Source organism: Rhopalosiphum maidis, chromosome 3 (genome assembly GCF_003676215.2).
Source record: "Rhopalosiphum maidis isolate BTI-1 chromosome 3, ASM367621v3, whole genome shotgun sequence".
Classification (NCBI taxonomy): Eukaryota; Metazoa; Arthropoda; class Insecta; order Hemiptera; family Aphididae; genus Rhopalosiphum; species Rhopalosiphum maidis.
In genome coordinates this window covers 40,927,664-40,949,127 of record NC_040879.1, presented here as the reverse complement: position 1 = coordinate 40,949,127, position 21,464 = coordinate 40,927,664, and the positions used below count along the sequence as shown (strand labels likewise).

At 28.6% G+C, this 21,464-nt stretch overlaps 1 pseudogene; it reads right to left on the bottom strand.

Moving 5' to 3' along the window:
- Positions 1-2,375: 2,375 nt before the first annotated feature.
- On the bottom strand, positions 2,376-4,677 carry LOC113555872 (annotated as a pseudogene).
- Between the last annotated feature and the right edge of the window lie 16,787 nt (positions 4,678-21,464).

The following is a 21,464-nucleotide window of genomic DNA, read 5'->3' as shown; positions in this document are numbered from 1 at the left end:
AGTACATTTTTCGTTTTTCATACATGTTGCTATGTTATTGAAAGGTCCATAAAGTCCGTGGATCATATTTTTTCTGATGATATTATACAAAATTGGATCTTTTCGTTGATTAGGTAACTCAACACAAATAACACTATCAATATTATTGGGCCGTACTTTCGCTTAGAGCCAAACTAAAAGATGAACATACGGTAAACCTCTTTTCTACCACTCAATCGTATATATATATTACATCTTACTTCACCAAATATTTCCTCAATTAAATAAATAAGCTTTTTTACTTTCAAATAGTCACATAACCAGGTAGCTGGAAACCTGCAAGCCGCACAATTATGTATATAGACATACAATTTACACGTTTTTTAATCAATAGATAACTCAATCGTTTATTAACTTAGACAATTAAAAAATAAAATTTTTTTTAATTCAATTCTCTATGATATAATATTCCATTTAAGACAATCGGTTGAGTAGTTTCCGAGAACATTAGCATTAAAGGTTTCATTTTTCGATTGTATATATTAAGATAATTTTTTCTGTAAGGGGCGTGACGCATATGAAATAAGTTTTTCTATTTTATTTGTAAATATGATAGCTTATATTGCATCTATGCCAATATTTAATGCATCAGTAGATAAAACAATTATAAGTTCTGGGCTAAAATGAATTCAGATTTGATTTAAACTTAAGATATTTTTTATTTCATTAAATGCCATAGTGCATAAATTGTTTTACCCATTTAAAAAAAATATGTTTCTTAAAAAGATTATGCAATGAATCTGCTATGGTTGATAAATTGTGTATGAAATTACCATAATAATTTAACATACCTAAGAAGGATTTTAATTCAATGACATTAATTGAAATTTAAGTTTGTTAAATGCATTCCATTTTATCTGGGTCAGTTATTAAACCATCATTATCAATTATGTGTCCTAAATATTTAATTTGTTTTTGGAAAAAGGAACATTTAATTTGAATCCTGATTTTTTTTTTATTAAAACTTATTAGATGATATCGTTGTTACAGAAAAAAATCTCAGAGAACATTATCATAACTTATAAAATGTGCTAGAACGTTACAAAAAACAGAATTTAAATTGAATCGCATTAAATGTTCCTTTTTCCAAAAACAAATTTAATACTTTTTCAACCTTTCTTTGAAAAATTTTCATTGCTGGCTTTATGCTATAAGCATGGGGTGACCGACTAATTTTTATGGCGGTCTGTTTTGAAACTTACCAAAGTTTCCGTGGTCCAAACAGTTTCAATAACTTTTACATAAGTTAGTAAATAGGTATATATATATTATAATCTTGTATTTATGCTTCATTAAATTGAGCACTTCATTGTTCAGAAACAGGTTGAAAACATCTATAGGTATGCGGTCTTGTGCAATATCGCATTTGATGCCACCCTCACCAGTATAATGAAATGTTTTTTTTTTATTTTCTTAATAAAATGATAATACCTACACAATATTATGTATAATTTATTGATCAATTTTTTAATGACCAGTAACATCAAACCATGTACACTGTTGTGCTAATTATGCTTATACACTTGTAGGTGTAGTATTTCTACAATTATCATTTTCATCGTAAACATCATCTTCGTGAAAAAAATCTGATTCAGGATTAACTTACTGAATTCTCAAAACCTGTATCTAACGCTGACAGAATTTCGATAGAATTCATTTTACTTTAAATTATATAACTTATATCATGTATATTATATATAATTATAACTTAAAACAAGATGAATATAATAAAAATATAAACTTTATTACAAATTGTTTAAGTTCGGTCGATTATTGTATGTATATAGATGAATTGATAAGTTTTAATTACTTTATCTGTTATTAGTAACAACATTTGAAACCAAAATATTTATTTGTACCTAATTTAAAATTTATATTTTAAAATATTTCTATTGATAATAATATTCTGTTAATCCTTATAAATTTCTTTTGTAAAAAATCTAGTATTTTAAGATCTTTTTCATCAAAATAGGTTAAATATAGTATTTTTGTTGATTTTTTTTTTTTGAAATTTGGCCAAAACTACATTTTGTAATTTAAAGTTTTTGATAGGATCTAAAAAAATGTTGATTGTTCTTTTTTTACTAGTCTATTGAAAAAATGTTTTTTGATCAATGATACCTAAGTTTTTCTTACTTTGAAATGTCTGTTTCAAATCATCATAGTCATAAATATTTCTTACTTTTTCAATGTTGCCATGTATACCATCTGCTTTCATATATGTGTGGCCTTTGGTTAAGTACTTAATTGTAATATTTTTAACAGTATTATGGGTGGTGTTTAATATAGAAATTAAAGCAGTAAATAAGATCAAATTTATATTTTATCCAGTGCAATTATCTTCCCAAATTATGAAATCTATTACATCTCTTTCCTCTTTTATTAAGGCTAATATGGTATCTGTTATAATTTTTCCTTTTCTGCTTGTTATAGCTTCATGCCAAAGTACAGAATACCCTTTACCTTTTGGTGTTAATGTGACAAAGGTATCATTAAAAACTACTAACCTACTAGTAGAAAAACTAGTTTTTGATTCTTGTAAGATAGGAAGTAACAATACTATTTGTAAATCCATTGAGTATACTCTAATTGTAGTGCTACTTATATCTATTTTAGCATCTTCTTTGTACATCTTATGAGTTTGATATACTTTTAACTTATGTTCTTTCAATTTGTTAAATAACTTCTAATTCATTTTCATTTTCCAAATTTTCAATTTGATTTTTAAACTTAGAACAATCTTCACACATATCAGAGTTTGGTTTTTTCAAAGATATATTCAAACTTTTTAGAACATTTCTGTACAGCTCTTGATAAATTAATTTCCTATTTTTTAAACAAAAATCACTATGCATTACATTCAATGACAGTTCTTTGGGTAAATATAAAATTTTGGAACACTGTGTCTTCTGTAAGGACTTGGATTATATGCTATAATATGGTTAATTATAATTTCCCTATCAAATTTAATGTTCTTAAATAATTATTTTCACCCTTATACTCTTTCACAACTGAAAGACAAGGGGTATAACCTTTCATATGCTTGCAAAGTTCAGTTATAATCAAATCGTTTTAGTAGCCAAAAGTACATAGAAAAGTTTAATTACACACTTGTTATCGGTTACTATTTACACTTGGTAGATAAAAAAATTGAGATTGATTTCTTGTTGCTGAACTTGATGTTTTGAACTTGTTTTTCAACGTTTAACTGATTTTATATCTATACATGTTGCTAAAAATCTCCTCCTTTCAACATAGTTTTGAGCCCAAAATTCTGACCAAAGAGCTTTTCTATGAGTTATTGATATATCACTATGGCGACATTGTTGTCTACATGAATCTTTACATAGTATGTCTTTAAATGGGTGTATAACCTTACCATTTTCTTTTTTAATGTCTTCTTTAACCAACCTATTTTTCTTTAATTCTGCAGGACTCAATTTTTATTACTAGTTGGAATTGGTATATGCAAGTGAGAATTAACTATTGAATCATGGATGTTCTCAGTGAAATGTTGACCACTTACTGAATCTATAGATACATCCAAGTTCAACTGATCTATAGAATCTTTATTTATATTATTACCAATTACAAATGTTGGATCCAGCATTTCATCATTAAATACCTTATAGAATTCATTAGTATGGTCATCTTCATTTTCCAATTGTATAGCAGCTGATTCATTAACATTTAGGGAACTTCTAGTCACGTAAAGGTAATACACTAGAAAATGATAACAAAGAAATATTAAACAATTAAGCTTTATGAGGCAATTATGTAATGTTTATGTAATATACTTACTATTCATTCATATTCCAAATTAGTATAATAATATTAATAACTAAGATTAATGAGAAATTAAAAATAATTTCATTTTTTAAATTGTACGATGTAGATATATTGTTTTGAATTTTGAAAAAATCTTGTCATACAAATAATATGGTAGTTACTGATTACTAAATCCTAAACTAATGGTAATACCACAAAGAGGTTAGAATAAAAAAAGATCCGTATTTAACAAGGAACATGAATATATAAAAAAAGTCAATTTTGATAAGAGGTGTAGTTACTGTGTTTCGTTTTTGGACAGCCGCGTGGTTAGTCCGTAGATATATCTTTAATCGTGGTTTACACTAATATAATATTCGAAAATAGTAAATACATTAAACCACAGAATAAATAATCTTATGTTTTCATTCATTACCAATCTATACCACATTCATATTATTTATTTTTGTAAAAAGTTTTAGTTAAAAATGATAACAAGAATCGTAAGTTGTAAATGTTATCAGTCTTATCTTTAACTATGAGCTATACAATTTCCTTGTCATATATTGTAATTGTTGAACTATCGTAGTTTTATATTAGTAAAATAAAAAAAAAATCTCAACTATGATAATATCCATGAATTCTTATTTCTTATTTAACAGCTTTTAAAGCTAAGTGCTTACGGGAATTTAATCATGGTTATTCTAAAAAAAAAAAAAAAGCGTCTGAGGTGGGATATATCCCCATATCCCCCTTCATAATTATGCTACTGTAATAAACTAATAATTGATTTTTAATCTTTGTTATATTTTATAATTTAACTTTGAAAATCGTCCATTTTAGTGCTCTACCTTGTACAAACACATGCATTTTTCTTTAGTCTCAACTAGGTTTATAGATAACACAGAATCTTGTTTGGTTTTTCCCATAATTATTATAAATATTTATAAAAATAAAAATTTAAAATAAAATATGCAGTCAGTAAGAAGGCCGAGATGATGTAATTGCGACTATTTATCAAGCACTAGTCGCTTGCGATTAGTTGCTTTCGTATCGCATCAGTTGGAAGTTATCCATGTTTCATAAAAGAAATGATTAACATGCAATAACATGTTATATTTATTTTAAATTACGTCATGTCGCGTTGTCTAGTGAGAGGACAGCTTTATTAGGGGCGGAGTGGCCTAAAATTGTCCAGATGAGCCGGCACTGACGGGTACTATATGGGCCAGACCCACAATATTAAAAAAAAATGATTTATTTCATTAAAATATTTAATGATAATACGGTTGCCTTATTATCATTAAATATTTTGTGCTAAACTCATAAAAATCTAACTAAGCCCAAAAGACGATAAATAATATAGAACCTATCCATAAAAAAATTCTAGCCAATTAATTTTGAAATATCGTGATTATGAAATAAATTCATTGTTCCATCACTTACTGAGCTTAAAAAAATGTCAGCAACATTAATTTCAAACCAATAATTATAATCTATCTTTACGATCCGATGGCGATTGCAGGATAATGATAATAATTAAATTTTATATTGTCGGGCGAACTATAATAAAATCATTATCACTTTGTACTCGCGTGGCGCCTGGCAGTATAATAATAATAACATACAGATGCCTGCTAAACAACACAATAGGACCATGAAATTGCCGCGTCTTCACACGTCACGTACTCGCGTACAATCTGACGTAAAGCGAAAGGGCGTGTTCTGTGCGCATTTTGAAACTGTTGACGATAATGATAATAACAATAGTTTTGACATTATGGCGTACAAAATTAAATCCCGAGAGCCAGCACAGCCGTATAATTTTACGCGAGTACTTTCGTCCAAACGTCCACGACTCGGCTAACGCGTTGTAGAAGTACCTCCTATACAACAATTTCATAAAGAAAAAAAGTTTTTATAGTCTGTACGGTTACAAGATGATTAAAAGCGACGATACGGTAGTCTATAATATAATTTGAAAGCCTTTGACGTCTAAATCAGCATTTCCCAAACTTTTATTCAACACTTGTATGTGCTCAACACAAAATATTATAAAGCCTATCATACATTAGGCCAGATTTTATACGATTTCAATAATGATTGAATTGTATAGTTGTTAGTGTGTTTTCTTTTAATAATTCAAACACCAAATATGAATTTAATATGTATTAAATATTAATAAATAATTTTGTTAGATAAAAAAAAAATTTTATTGTTTTAAACATTTTAGGTACCTACAATGTAATATTTATACTCTTTAAAATTTAGAGTAAATTATAGAAAGGTTTGATTAAATGGTTTTTAAAAAACATTATATTAGTATTGATCGCACTACTAAAAAAAAAATTATAATCACAGAGATAAAATTCTATGTTAGAATGACAAAATTCTTGTTGATATAGAGCCGACCAATAGATACCTTGTTAGATTGATAATAGTTGTATTAATATGATCAAAACCAATTATCATTATAATTATAAGTATTGTCATTTTAACAACAATGTTGCGTGAAGTCAATAATGGATTTTATTAATATAACAAAATATTATTATTATTATTATTATTATAGTGAAAATACTTCAACCATATACGTTGACATGTTGTATTATAATGATAATCGATTTTGTACCATTGGTCATACAATGGTACAATACAACTATTATCAATCTAACAAGGTATCTTGTCGGCTCTTTATCAACAAGAATTTTGTCAATCCAACATAGAATTTTATCTCTATGAATATAATTTTTTTAACGATGATATTAATAATATATTGTTAATTACAAAATTGATGATACTTTATTTATTATATTTTAATTTGAAGTTGTTATATGTATATATAGTTCTAAATTATTATAAAATTCACAGTTTAGTATATTTTATCACAATGGTTTTTAAGTTTAATTTATTCGTTTATGATTTTAGCTTGTATATTAAACAATATAGAAGAATATCTGAAGATGTTTAGCCATAAAATGATAGTTCAAATTGGTGACAATTTCGTATTTTTATGATAGAGGAAAATGGTATTTTTCTCATAAATTTAGGAAAACAATAGCTAGGGCTGATTAATAATTAGAATTAAATTGATTAGATTAATCATTTAAATCTATAAAAACGAGTTCGCGAATCACGGATCACCTTCGGGTGTCTACAAGTTTATTTGTGGTCTGTGAACCATAGCTGGGTGACTGATCTAAACTAAACTTAGTTTATTATACCGAGGCTGTAGTTTAATCTATTTAAAAATGTCAAAACTAAAATAAATTATTTTCTTTTTTTTACATAATTAACTGGGCATACCAAATACATATTTATTCAAATATTTTTCTCGATAAATTTAACGACATCACTGAATTACGGATGATATAATATTATTGTATTGAAATTTACAATGTATAATTTATGCGGACAAAGGATATTGTTAGACAAAATAAGCACCTTTTCAGTCTACATTTTCTAGCTTAGATTCATAGGCGTGTTTACGGGAGTGGCCGAGTGGGCACAGCCCCCCCCCTCCCCTAACCAGTCGATTGTGCCACCAAAAAAATCATGCCCGGATAAAAATAAATCGTGCGGTATGTACCCTGCAGTACCTTGTATCTATAGATTTTGATTATTTGTTTTATAAGTTAATCTTGTAACACAAAAAATTAAAAAGTTTTTTTATGTCTAAAAAAAAAAAAAATAGGTCTCACGATATAAAAATTTGTTGTGATCCTCTGCCACCAAATTCTGAACACACCTATGCCTAGATTCGCAACACTGTGCCTCTACGGTACTGTTAGTAAGTAAGAAATTAATTAGTTTTGTCAACTTATTAATACCATGGGTTAAATTCCTTAAATTTATACATCGGATGACCCAATCAAAACAAAATTTCGTAAATTTTATTAGATTCATTATCGTTTTGAATTGACGTGTGATTGTAAAATGTGAGTTGTAGTATGAGATTGACAACATAGTCAAACGTACTGACATCCATACATGCCGGGATTTTCTGATAATTTTAATAAGTGTTTGCTACACATGCAACTCTGCAGTAATATCGATAGGGTACTTATGTGTTTATTAGATCGTGGTTTTAACAGTTAGATGAAGTTGAAAAAAAGTAAATTAACGGGATGGATGCCTACTCAAAAAACGACTATAATAAGTACTATTGCATGAAGTGCGTGGTATATAATATACCTAGGTACGTCAATTTCTACAACATTTTGTAAAAAATATCTTTATCATAACAATTTACTACACTAAATAATATGACAAAGGTATTGTAAGCCATTCATTATATTATTATGATAAAACATTTTATGTAATAAAATTCAACACAACTTGGTTTTCTGTTATTTATTCATTTATTTATTTTTTTTAATTTAGCAACTCAGGCCATTAACTGTGGTTTTTATGTTTATTATTTATAGGATGTGATAGGGTAGGTTTTTGGAACACATGTTTCTGAAAGTATGACATGGTTTCGTCGCTAAGAACCTGGGTGACCACCCTCCGAGCGATAACAACGCCGGACGGTGCTTAAGCACTATTTAGTATTTAGTGACTGCGACCAAACACAATGCCATAACATGACCCTTTCCTATTATTGTTGATAAAAAAAAGTCTCGGAAGGAATTGATTCTACCCAAAAAAGTCAATAGCATAATCAATCACGTAAAACAATTATTCTGCACTCTGTCAGTTTATATCCGTCATATTTATCAGTGTATAAGTGTATACTGTTATGAGTATTATGACACATAACATATGGTGTATATATATATATATATATATATATACATATCACATCGTTATCTCAGGCTATAAGTTTACATTTGTGCGAGTTTTTATAGCTACAATCGCATATACTTTATCGCAGCAGATGTTATAGTGGTAACAATGTTTTGGTTGTTGAATAATATGATTTTATGAAGTTTGTGTTTGTGAAAATACCTACGTTACTGCTACAAATTACGAGTAGCTATATTGCTTCGGTAATAAATTAACAAATTAATAATGATATTGTAACGTGGTCGGGGAATGACCAGTTAAATATGAGATATCCAGGGAGAGTCGTAGGACTCTATAGATATATTTTCCGTAGCCAGGGGTAGAATGTAGGAATCTTAAATGTAATATAAATAACTAGGATTCTGTTTCAGATGTTATTAACTTTTATTATATACTAAATACTTATAAATAATGCTACTCACGGTAATTATCTTTTATACTTAAAATGACCTTAACGTAGTCGTACGGAGTCCTGCGATCCTTTATGTCTAAGGCGTACAATCTCACTGACTACCTATACATTCAGTGGCTTGGCCATAGGCCTTACAAATATATGTGTGTTTGTATGTGTGTGTTAATAACGCATTGGTCAGCAACAGAATCCGTACGTATACATATAAGTGTCATGTAACATACTTATTTATAATTGTTACAATATATTAAAAAATTAAATATTACATTATACAAAAAACTAAAAAAACGAAATTAATTTGAAAAAAAAATACTTTGTCCAAGATTGAAGAGAAATACAAAAATAATTTTGAATATTTTGAATATAAATTAATTTTTAACTTTTATTTATCTACTGAAGTATTATTATTATTATTTGAATTTTAAGGAAAAAACATCTCATAGCCATATTTCTCATTTGTATTTTATATTCACTATATTCACCTGTAGCAATATAGCCATATACTAGAACATTTTTTTAATAAAAATATTTATTTTTTAATATTTTTTATCATTATATTATGTTGCTTTTTTTCTTTTTTGAATAACAACAGCACGTGATTAATTTCATATTCCGAAACAGAATATTTTTTGGAGTATTTAATACATAAAAATCGAAAGTTAGACTAGTAGTTTATATTAAAGTGTTAAGTGGAAGACAATATTTGAATTTTAAATGCATCGTTACAATATAATTCAAAGTCAGTGTATATATATATATATATATATATATATAACATATTACGTTATACTTATAGTAGAAACTACAAGAAAGCATCAGTATTCAGTAGTGTAGTTATAATTATGATGTGGTGTAGATGAGGGAGGGGTGCACAAGTGGTTTTTAATTTTGATAACGTTGTTTTTATTCTCAATTATAAATAATTATATATCCATCAGTAATTTATATATAATGTTTAATAACTATTAAAAATTCCAACATGGCAACATGTTATTATTTTTTAATACCATAATAATAGAGGTACAAACATACATAATATTTAGTTGAAACATAAATATACTATTATTTATTAATAACAATAAACCTGATACTCTATAATATCTGCGTCTGTCGATCGATGACTATCAAGAATAAAAAACCACTAAAAATATCTTTAAAATTAAATAATACCTACAGCAATAGCAGTATATTACTATAACAGTATAGTTCAAATCGCGATTAAATCGTGATAAATAATAATAATTTCATTAAGAGGAAGTCGTATTTATACCATCATACTAGCATATGTTGTCCGCCTTATCTTACTTTTCTAAATTTGAATATGTTCATGAAATGTTTAAGAATCAAATTTCCAAAATACCTACACAGAACCTCGCAACTAAATATGTTTAGTTTTGAATTTAACAATAAATCAACTCACTAGTTATAATATTACAAAAACGGAGTAAAATGGATTATTCTGAACGTAAAATTTGATATGTTAACTACGAGTTTGTATAAGACAGAAAACACATTTGTAGACATGTCCTGTATATTTCATGAACAGTAATACCATTCAATATTTAGGTACTGTCCTGATTGCATAGAATTTTATTTAATATTTACACACAATACTTGATATTTAGTATTTTAAAATATTAAAAACAATTAATTACAATTTGACCTATTCATGATTCGTGTCATATTTATATAATATAATGTAATAATGTAAATAATAACATTATGTAATTAGGTATTGTAATATTGATGTTATAAATTATAATGTTTTGTATATTGGTTAGCGTTAAATTAATATACCTAATAGTATTAATTTTATTGTACCCAATTTCGTATGTTTGTAATTTTTACTAAAAGTATCTAATTTAGTTAATAATGATTTTAATTTTTAACTACTTGTTATGAACTCTGTTAAATACTGTTTAGTAATGTTGAATCGACACAAAAGCTATTAACAACAGCTTATAGTTTGTAATTTTGTAACCAATAAATAAATAGGTAGATTTAAAACAACTAAAAGGTGTAAACTCAAAATCGTACTTAATTATAATTGTTCTAAGTACCTGCATACTGAAATGTAATAATAATAACATTAATAATGATAATTAATGTAAAAGATAGGTATGTTACAAGATCTATTATGTGCGCGGAGATCGTCTATAATATTCTTAATAGGCATGTAAAAAACTAATAACTTTTATGGTTAAAAATTCAAATGGACAAACGTGAAAATCCGGACATCGGGGTTGGCGAAATATTGTGAATAACATTATGAAGGTAGGTATAGTAGAGAGAGAGGTACCTATCTACAATCGTTGCGGTGTGCGCCATACAGCAGGGCGGTGGGCAGTACTGTGTGTTGCAGGGAAACGCTACGTCGACAATAACTAATACGATTACATAATATTAAATGTCATGTTTCGTGTGTTTACGATTAATATACTTCGTGCGGTCGTTGATAAATACAAAACCAACGGGGGGTTAGACGTGAGAAAATCGATACGAGACGTTATTGTTGGCGGTCATATTACGGTTCGCCCGTCAACACTGATAATAATGCGTGTTTACTTTTTATTGATGTTTTTTTTTTTCTCCCGTAAGGAATAGATTAATTGCGGGGGGCGAGTACTCGGAGAGAAAATATTTTCTCGCCAATAATTCATACCGCCATACTCGTAGGTACACACATTATTATTAAACATATTATTGTATTGTATATACACCCATATTGTCCGTATTGAAGCATAATATCCATCACTAGTCTTAGGAATCATTGTTTGGATACCGCATGTTTTAACGATACAATATAATCACTGATCCGTTGTACTACGGGAAATAAACGAAATAATAATAATTTTAGTTCAATCAAATATACTTGCATAAATTGTATCAGTTTAATATGATATTCCAAACATATGCATGCAAATTATCTAATAAAAACTTCAATAATTGACATTTAGAATGAACAATTATATCCTTGTATATTCTTGTATTGTAAATTATTCATTACACCTACTCATTAGTCATAAATAATAATTAAGTGGATGCGTTATACCATCATTTTTAAGGGGCTCAAGATAGGCAATAATTATGTAATATATAAAAAAAAATTAAATGTATATATTTTTTTCATATATTTAAAATATTTTACAGGTATGGTAAATAATCAATAATTCTTAATATGATGAATAAAAATTTAAAAAAAAGTTAATGGATATCGATATTTTTCCAATATAATTATTATTCAACAAAAACGATTCAACAATATTATAATATTGTTGAATCGTTTTTATTTCAAACTTATAAGTTTTTGACGAATTAACGATATTTGATAGATTTGGGTATAGTTATTTATATAAGGTTATTAATGTGGTGACAGGGCTCATAATCGGACCGTGCAATTTAATTTGATTAATCAGGTCCTGGGTAGGGTTGCATCTTTTTACTTTTGGAAATACTATTGTTTTCCCAAAAATAAAATAATGAGACACTTAAAAACGAAATCATTACGTATTACGAATACTACATCCGTGTATGAATGTCGAATTTTTCTTCCGTTACAGGCAAAACAAACATAAGGGCTAAGACTAAGCAGACTAATAAGTACTAATAGGTACCTATATTAAATTATTGATATTATTATTTTTACTTGAACGTCCGGCAAATACCATTTGTGTCGACCCACACTCCCTCCCGTTCATCCGCCGATTAACAGCAAAATCCAAACACGCCACCGGTATTGACTGGTCTGCATAACCGGGAATACTGAATACTAGGAAATACGAAATTGATTACGGCCCGACACGTTCTCCGATAATAATTTAACGGATTGACGTACGCACGAGATTTCGTCGTTGGCGTGACAAAAGAGTGCACGACACGAGTACACCGCACACGCAGCTGTCCATGTCGAACGATAATAGGTAATTTCTTATTTTTCGTTCTCATGTATGAGATAGAGTCGACCGAGATGGGTAATTGAATTTTTTCAAATCCTTATTGTCAAATATTAAATGTACACGAACGCGATAATATTTTTCGAATTTAACTCCTGTCTAGACAGTAGACACGTATTTTTAATGCTCAGATATAAACAAAATTAATTATTAAAAGGATTTTTTTTTTTTAAAGGAGTCGAGTTTTTCTTTTGGCTAACAATATTCAAATTCAAAAAATCCACCCGCAATATTTTATAAAATATTTTGTTCTGCCATTACCTATCTAATTAACATTTTTAATATATTAATTAAGGTATTGTTCTAACAGTCGTCAACCGAAAATAGGACCTTCAAACACATTACATACGTAAAAATACAGATAATATAGAGTGAACATTTGTACGAAAAAACCATTGACAATTGTTTTTACGAGTAAAGGGTCATTTATTTTTATTAATACCTAATCTGCTATGATATATATACTTATAAGTATATAGTTCATACTATGTTATACCTATTGTATTTACAAATTAATATAATATGTTTTTTTTTTAGTTTGGTTTGTTTTAATAAGCAAGTAGTTCAAGTTATTTTTCTATTGAAAAAAAAAATATAATTTCCCGTTTCTTTGTTATTAACAAAATTACATTATCATTAACGAATTAAAAGTTTTATAATTTACACTTGGGTAAGTAATAGGTATACAGTATATATATATTATATATATAAGATATATTGAAGGCTTGATGTTTGTTAAAATTGATTTTTTCGGCATTGATCTGGGGATTAGTGATTCAAACAAGAGACTTAAATAATGATTTCCACAAGGTTTTGATTATAGATTTAAATGTTTATTTTTATTATTAACAAAAAGTACCGTGAAAATACATTGTAATATTATACAATATTGTATAAAACTAGCGTCCATGTACTTTTCGTTAATTTAATGATTATATAGTTAAAACTTGATATTACATAATATTATTTATTTAATATACGTAAAACGCGAGCCGCAGTAGCGTGCAGAAGTTTTTTAAAGGTAATTTTATATCAAGTCAGAAATGAATGGGTGTGTGATAAATGTTAAAAATACATAGCAATATTATTTTTTTACTGTAAAAAGTTATTTATTTTCCATAAAAATCTATATTTTAAGTAGATGAGTTTTAAGTATTTTGTTTTACCTAAAGTTTAAAGTATGTTTATCATGGCTACACACGATTGCGTCCAAAATAAAAAAAACTTGATAAGTGGGTGCACAAATTGTGTCCAGCTTTAATTAAACAACTACATCATGAATTAAAATTGTTGAGTAAAGTGGATTCAATGTTTGTGGGTGGAACTTTTATAAAGTTGTCCAATATTGTTAATACAATTTTTTACAATCCATGGCTAGAAAAATAATAATTATACACCACTAGTAAAAAAATAGATACTTATTATAATAAATCATTTACACGTCTCAAATCTGATTTTTTAAAAAGCAATTCACTCATGACTCATCAGTATTAATCGTATAGCCGTACCTATGTGTTCTTTAACGTGCGTGTAGTGTTTAAATTATATTAAAATGTACAAGATCAATATGTAAAAACTCCAAAATTGTATTAAAAATAAAAATATATATCATTAGTATACGTATTTTGCTATAAACACTATAGTACTACATATAAATAAAAAAAAAAAAAGACTAAAAAATATATAGTATACGTTGCCCGAGTTGAACATGACAACGGTTATCATATAAGACGAACCAGAAAATTCACCTATAACTATTCTATCTATTTAATATCAGGCAATATCTACTATACCTAGTATCAATTTTCCATAATGTTCTAGTGCGGATATACACGTTGCCCGATAGTCCACTTTGTTCGCAACATGACATATAAAACAATATGAACTCGTGTTTTTTTTTTTTTACTCATGACGAATAAAATAAATAAATAATAGTAATAATAGCATGTACCTTGGAGGTACTGAAGAGGCGATAAAAATAAAATAGAATCACCGTCTCTTACTCTGTATCGTTTGTTTTTTTTTTTAGGAATTTTTTTGATTTCGTTTTTTTTCGTGTTTTGTTTATGGACGACGTGCCTTTTACCCGCGCAGAGTACAGTCGTTCGACCGAGATTAAGAGGCAGGTAGGTCCATAACGACGTTCACATAACGCGTTGGACGCCATTTTGATTAGCGGTGGCATGTTGTTTATTTCAAAGAGCGGGTTCATAAAATGAGTTGTTCGGAGTTATCGCCTACGGCGCAGAACCAGTCGGAGAACCTCCTAATCGTCGGTCTAGAACACTATATTATATTTATATAGATACCTACGCACTATGCCAGGGATAAAGAACCGAGGAGAAATGTTATAGAGAGAAGACACGATAATGATACAACGAAGAGGGCACGACCGCTTAATTATTATGATTATTTATCGTTATTATTATCGCCGTCGTTATCATCATCGGTTTTCCAGCTATAATGGGTGTGTACATATTACTGGAGGAAAGCCGATAATAATTTACATAAATCAGAAATCCATAGTATTATACAAAACCGCATTGCACGAGAAAATAATGGTAAACCGTAGAATATGAATTACGCGTTTACCCGAATCCCATATCGATTACACGGCGTTATGTTGTTCGTTAAGCTCGTGAGCGCCCACCCATGTTATTTTATCGATGTTATCGTTACAATAACCTATTGTGTTGCGTCCAGTGTTCATAATTAAGATCACTACAGGCCGACACCCCGCATGGACGTGCACTGTGTAGGTAACACCAAGGATAACGCAATAACGAAAAAATGTACGATGCTGGGACCCGAATCTAATTTTAAATATGTGTAAATATACAAAACGATCAATTTTTTTTAGATATTCGTTAAATAATTCCATTTTAACCGAGAAAAATTAACAATTAATAATTACTTTGAAAGCAAAAGTGTAATACATTAATACATTGTTAAACATTGAAAATATCAACTTGATTAACTACGAATGCAATGCAGTTAGTTGATGGTTTAAACTTTAAACATACACACACTCTTATTATAATTTACAGAATTATTTTTATATTTTTAAATCAGTAAGTACCGTGTCCTACTAAAAACTTCAACGGTTTTTACGGAATATGACCTTGTATTTTTAATATATATATAATAATATATACCTATATTATTAATTTCATCGAATTTTAACTATATGTTTTAAATGTTTGCTTCCAAAATATGCAGCTTATTTATTTTAAAACCACTTAACCTTATATTTACTCTTAATACAAATTGTTACAAGTAAAATATTTAAAAAATAATCCTACACTGTAGAGTATAACTGAAAATAACTATGTAGCATATTATATGGTTAGGAATGCTTATAAATTATTTTGATGATATCGTTGTAGTCAACGACTCGACGTTTTCTGAGTTGTGTAAATCCGAACAGCTAAATTTAATAATAGAGGGGGCGGACGACGTGGGTATACGAAAAAAATAAATAAATAAGTAGGTACTCACTAATAAACAATATAAATCATATTATTATATTGTTATATATTATCTACCATTTCCCATACTTGCTATAGCCGACGGATAAAACGCATAATAGGTATATATTATGTACGTCGATGAAAATATTATATATGTAGATACAACTTAATTCGTGTCAAAACGTCGTCGGCGGGAACGATATTATTTATCGATTTAATAAAGTTCGTATGTTTATAGATACAATATGTGCATACCTCCTATATACCTACACGCCGAAACCTACCCACACACGGTGTGTTCGAGTATTCTAAAGGAGGTACCTATATATATATATACGGCGCAGCTGCACTTGTGTATTTTAATGAAGCGCATTGAGATTTGGGAAGGAGTGGAGGATGCTGGTTATTCGTTATGATAAACGACTCGAAATTGTTACCCTATATAAGAAGCTTCGGATTCGATAAAATAATAGTATTCGAGTACACAACTCGTTATAATATTTATATAGTTATATAGTTAAACGCTATGGTAATATGCTACAATGTTATATAGGTACACGTTGGTATTATATAGCTGTTTGTACGAGGTACGTTGCTCTCCGTCTATATCTAACGAGCATAAACATTCCGCTTCGTATAACCAAAATCGTTGCGTCCAGAACAATGTCGAAGTTTTAAACACCAATTTTAACGAAATCGGAAAAGACAACATGTTCGAGATAATGACACATCATTTATATGAAATACGTATCGTCTAGCGAATAAGTTAAAGCGTTTTACGTTTGTTCATAGTTCATACTGCCAATTGCCATACTATAATGTATTATACCAATATCACTTCTTATATCGTATCCGTAATTTCAATTGTAACTTTTCCGTCAAATACTAATGTACCAAAACGATATGACATTAATTCGAAAATATTCTCATTTTTAAATTTGATTATAATATGTGTTTTAATTGTGTATTTATTTTACAATTTATAATCTAATGAAATAGTGTTTTGTTGTAAGTGCGACAGATCGATTGTTTGTAGTAATTAATAGTTTAACCTAATTGATACTGTAGCAATACATTTTTCCCCATCATACCTTAATATATTTCTACTGTGTATATCTGGCTATTGGTGAATGTACAACACAATTTATTCAATGTGTAGATTTAAGACATAAATCGGGGAATCATAAAATACATTTATGAGCATCCAACCTGACTCAGGCTTACTCAAATTCAAAATATTGAAATTACGTGCAAAATGGAGTAATGTAAATCGGAGTGGGTCTAATTGATAATTTTTGGATTTATCAAAATCTGTGTGGTTGTAACAAAAAAAATGCAAGTTGTTCAGCTATGTAGCTTTATAGTGAGTTAACGATTGAAGATAAAGTTTTAAAAATCTTCACTGCACTTCTCCTAGCCAATGTGAATCTAACAAGACCCCGAATAACAAAATCCATTTCTGGTTTCAATAATCTATCACGCTAAATGAAAATCTAACAAAAAATAATTGTTTGTTTAACTGTGAAAAATTAAATGATTTTTTTTTGATAATTTTTAATCTCACATTTTGTATCTATTTGATAATCCCTTTTTAATGAGCTATCAACCAACTTTTTAGCTATAATAGTTTTGGAGAAAGGTTAAAAAAAATAGAAATTTCGGGACTATTCACGCCGACGTTTTTGTGGATTCAAATCGTTATACCGATTGGGTGTGATATCTGATTTCTCTAATTAATATTTTATGTTAAAACTAGCTTAGTTATCCACCTACTAATTACGATTGAGTTACGTTTTTATCATTTTCCTATTTAAGGGGATTGGAAGCGGTGACTTTCTATCTTTGTCTAACATACGTGGAACATAGATATACTCCTGACAAAAATTAAGGTACTTCTAGTTGTTCGATTTAAAATATACAAAAATGTTTTGATTGGTATACAAGTTTACTTTGCATCGGTCGAAGCACTTTTTCGATTGTTTTATTATTGAAAATAAATATTTTAAATTTTATAAATTTGTCAATTGTTATATTATTAAATATATTAAAAATATGCTTCGACCGATGCAAAGTAAACCTGTATATCAATTCAATCATCTTTACGTATTTTAAATCAAACAACTAGAAGTACCTTAATTGTTGTCAGGCACGTATAGCTATTTTTTCTATGTTCCACGTGTGTAAGACGAAGACAGAAAATCATCGCTTCCAATCCCCTTAACACGAATTCTTGAAGTTTTAAAAACTCAGACTTTTTTCGTTTCAATTTCCATACTTACTTGATTAAAAATCAAGAAAGTAAAACAGATATAGATGTTTTTAAACATATTTCCTAATGAGATTTTTCAGTTCTGACCGATATGGAATGTAACAGTTGAATGAAATATATTATGTTTATATTTTTTAATTAAGTTATTTTGCCAGCTAATTCAAGTCACTTATTAGGTATATTAAACGAAATTAAAAATCCGATAAAGGCCAGTGGCGGTCGGATAACCGATTGGTGATTAGTACGAGTACCTCCTTGACTGGTTAACTGTAATATTACGTAATAATGTCGATTTTGCTCAGCGTAATTTAGTTACAGTGCTCGTTATTATAGATGGCCGGTAGACGGGTGTTATGTTATCTGAACATTTTATACCTTCACGCCTGTAAAGTGTATTTGTGTGTGTGTTTGCGCGCGCGCAACGCCCAAAATTATAAAGCGTATTATTATAACCGCATTTCATTAGAACAAATTTAGCAATTACCTACTCCGTAGGTGCGTACCCAACTCGCGCAGCATAGATTGTAAATAACACGTGTTATTTACGATGCTTACACGACGAATAATTAAGGAAAATAAAACAAGAATCGTAGGTAGTGCTGCAGGTATTAGAACGGACGTTTTTATTTTTATATATCTCGACGGAAGCTTGCGCGGTTGGAAAACGGACGGAAATTTCGGCGTTATAATAATATGTTAAACCCAATCCGATTAAAATGGTTAACGATCCGCGACTCGCGACGCGGTATGGAAGACCTATAAAATACCTATAAGTGGATTAGGAAACTGTTTGAGTTGTAACTTGTATATTAGGTATTCACATGTGTCCGTTCGTTTAGTTATTCCTTGTATACCGGACGTCACCCGTGTTGAGGTCGGTGGTTCACGATGACTAATTATAGCCATTTCATTCGCCTCGACGGCTTGAAAATCAAAATAGATAATATTAATATTGTTTTGCGCGTGTAGTTTTAGCGAGTGATCATTGATGGAAAATTAAAATCAATCACCAAAAAGACTTATAGATAAAACGTAATGGATATTGAGTTAAAGTGTATTTATTATAGCATACAGTGATACGCGTGTTACTAATTTAAACACCGATTCTATTCACACGGCAATAACTCATTAACCTCGAACATTGTAGAAACGAGTGATACCGTAGAATAATCATAAGTTTATTCAAAAAATGTTTTATTACATACATATTGTAACATAGGCAATTTACAATTTAAATAAATAAATCGCTCAATATACCTAGTTATTGTTATTATAATTATTATGATTATTATACGTATACCTATTATAATATAACTATATACTATAGGTATATTAATTATTAATTAAAGTCATGTTACCAATTACCATTATATGGAAATAACAGGTTTTCGCACACTAAAGCCATACGACTATTATAATAAACCGCCTATACGATAAAGACCCTTAAATACATTTTTATTTTTTATTGGTATAATGTAGTAGCGACGATGAATAATTTTAATGGCGATATACAATAGTATTACCTATAATTTATAATTTCTCTTTTATATCACGCACGATGTATCGACATGCCGTCTGGTTTGGTCGAGAACATGTTTTTCCGTGGGTCTTATTTATTAATTTATCAAAAAACATAATGGAAGTCCTGGAAACATGATCAATATTTAATTATAAATATGCTGAACGCGTTGTATTTTACTGAAATATACTATAAACAAAAAAGAGTAAGTATTTGGAAGAAAAGTAGTAAGCAGCTATTACCGTCAAGAAGTCAAATCAGTGCTCTGTTCGTTTTGCCGTCTAAAATGTCCGAAATGAATACTAACTATATCGGTAGGCCCGTAAGTTTTTATAAGACGTTTTGACCGTGGGGAATACTAATGTTACGTTAGAAAAATATAATAGAAATTTTAGAACAGCATTGCCTATTATTATTACATTAAGTTAAATTATCCTGTACATTTGTGTTGAGGGCTAGACGTTGCCATAAATTATATAATAATATTATAATGTATAAGTATATAGCATAATGACTGGAGCCATAATTTAGTAGATACAGCATTATATCTAGTTCCAGATTAAATTATACACTATTCACTTTATTTGTAACAACAAATAAATAACTTGTTTTGATTATACCTATATATTTTAATATTTGTATTGTTTGAGAAAAAATGTAATCCTTCAAACATAATATTATTGTACAGAGACTTGTTAACATAATATTAAAAGTAAATTAAGAAAATAAACTCGTCGGGTTTTATATAAATCATATAAAAATTAAACTTAATTATTTATATTTTCATATTGCGTTGTTGCCGTACATTTGAAGCTCAAATTATAAATATTAATTAATTAATAAAAAAAATTACACACCTAAGTATATTCATTCGGCTACATAATCGTGCGAAAACACACAGGATAATGAGGATAGATTGTTATACCTACCTATTTAGTGAATTATTTTTAGATGTGCATGGTTATGGTTTATAGTGTATTTTATTGTTCTACTGGGTCACCAAACTCACGTCTCATACTGATTGCGATCACAATTCGCAATCTAAACTTTTGAGCAATTTTATTTTATCTTGTATTGTAAAATATATATCCCAGCTTATTTATACTGTAGATACAAAGTTTCCGCGGTATGCAACTCAAACAATAGGTAGTAAAAAACGTACGTTTACCTATCACATGGTTATGATTATCAATATGTATGTTATGCGTTAATATAATTTATCATTTTTTAAATTATTTATTATTAC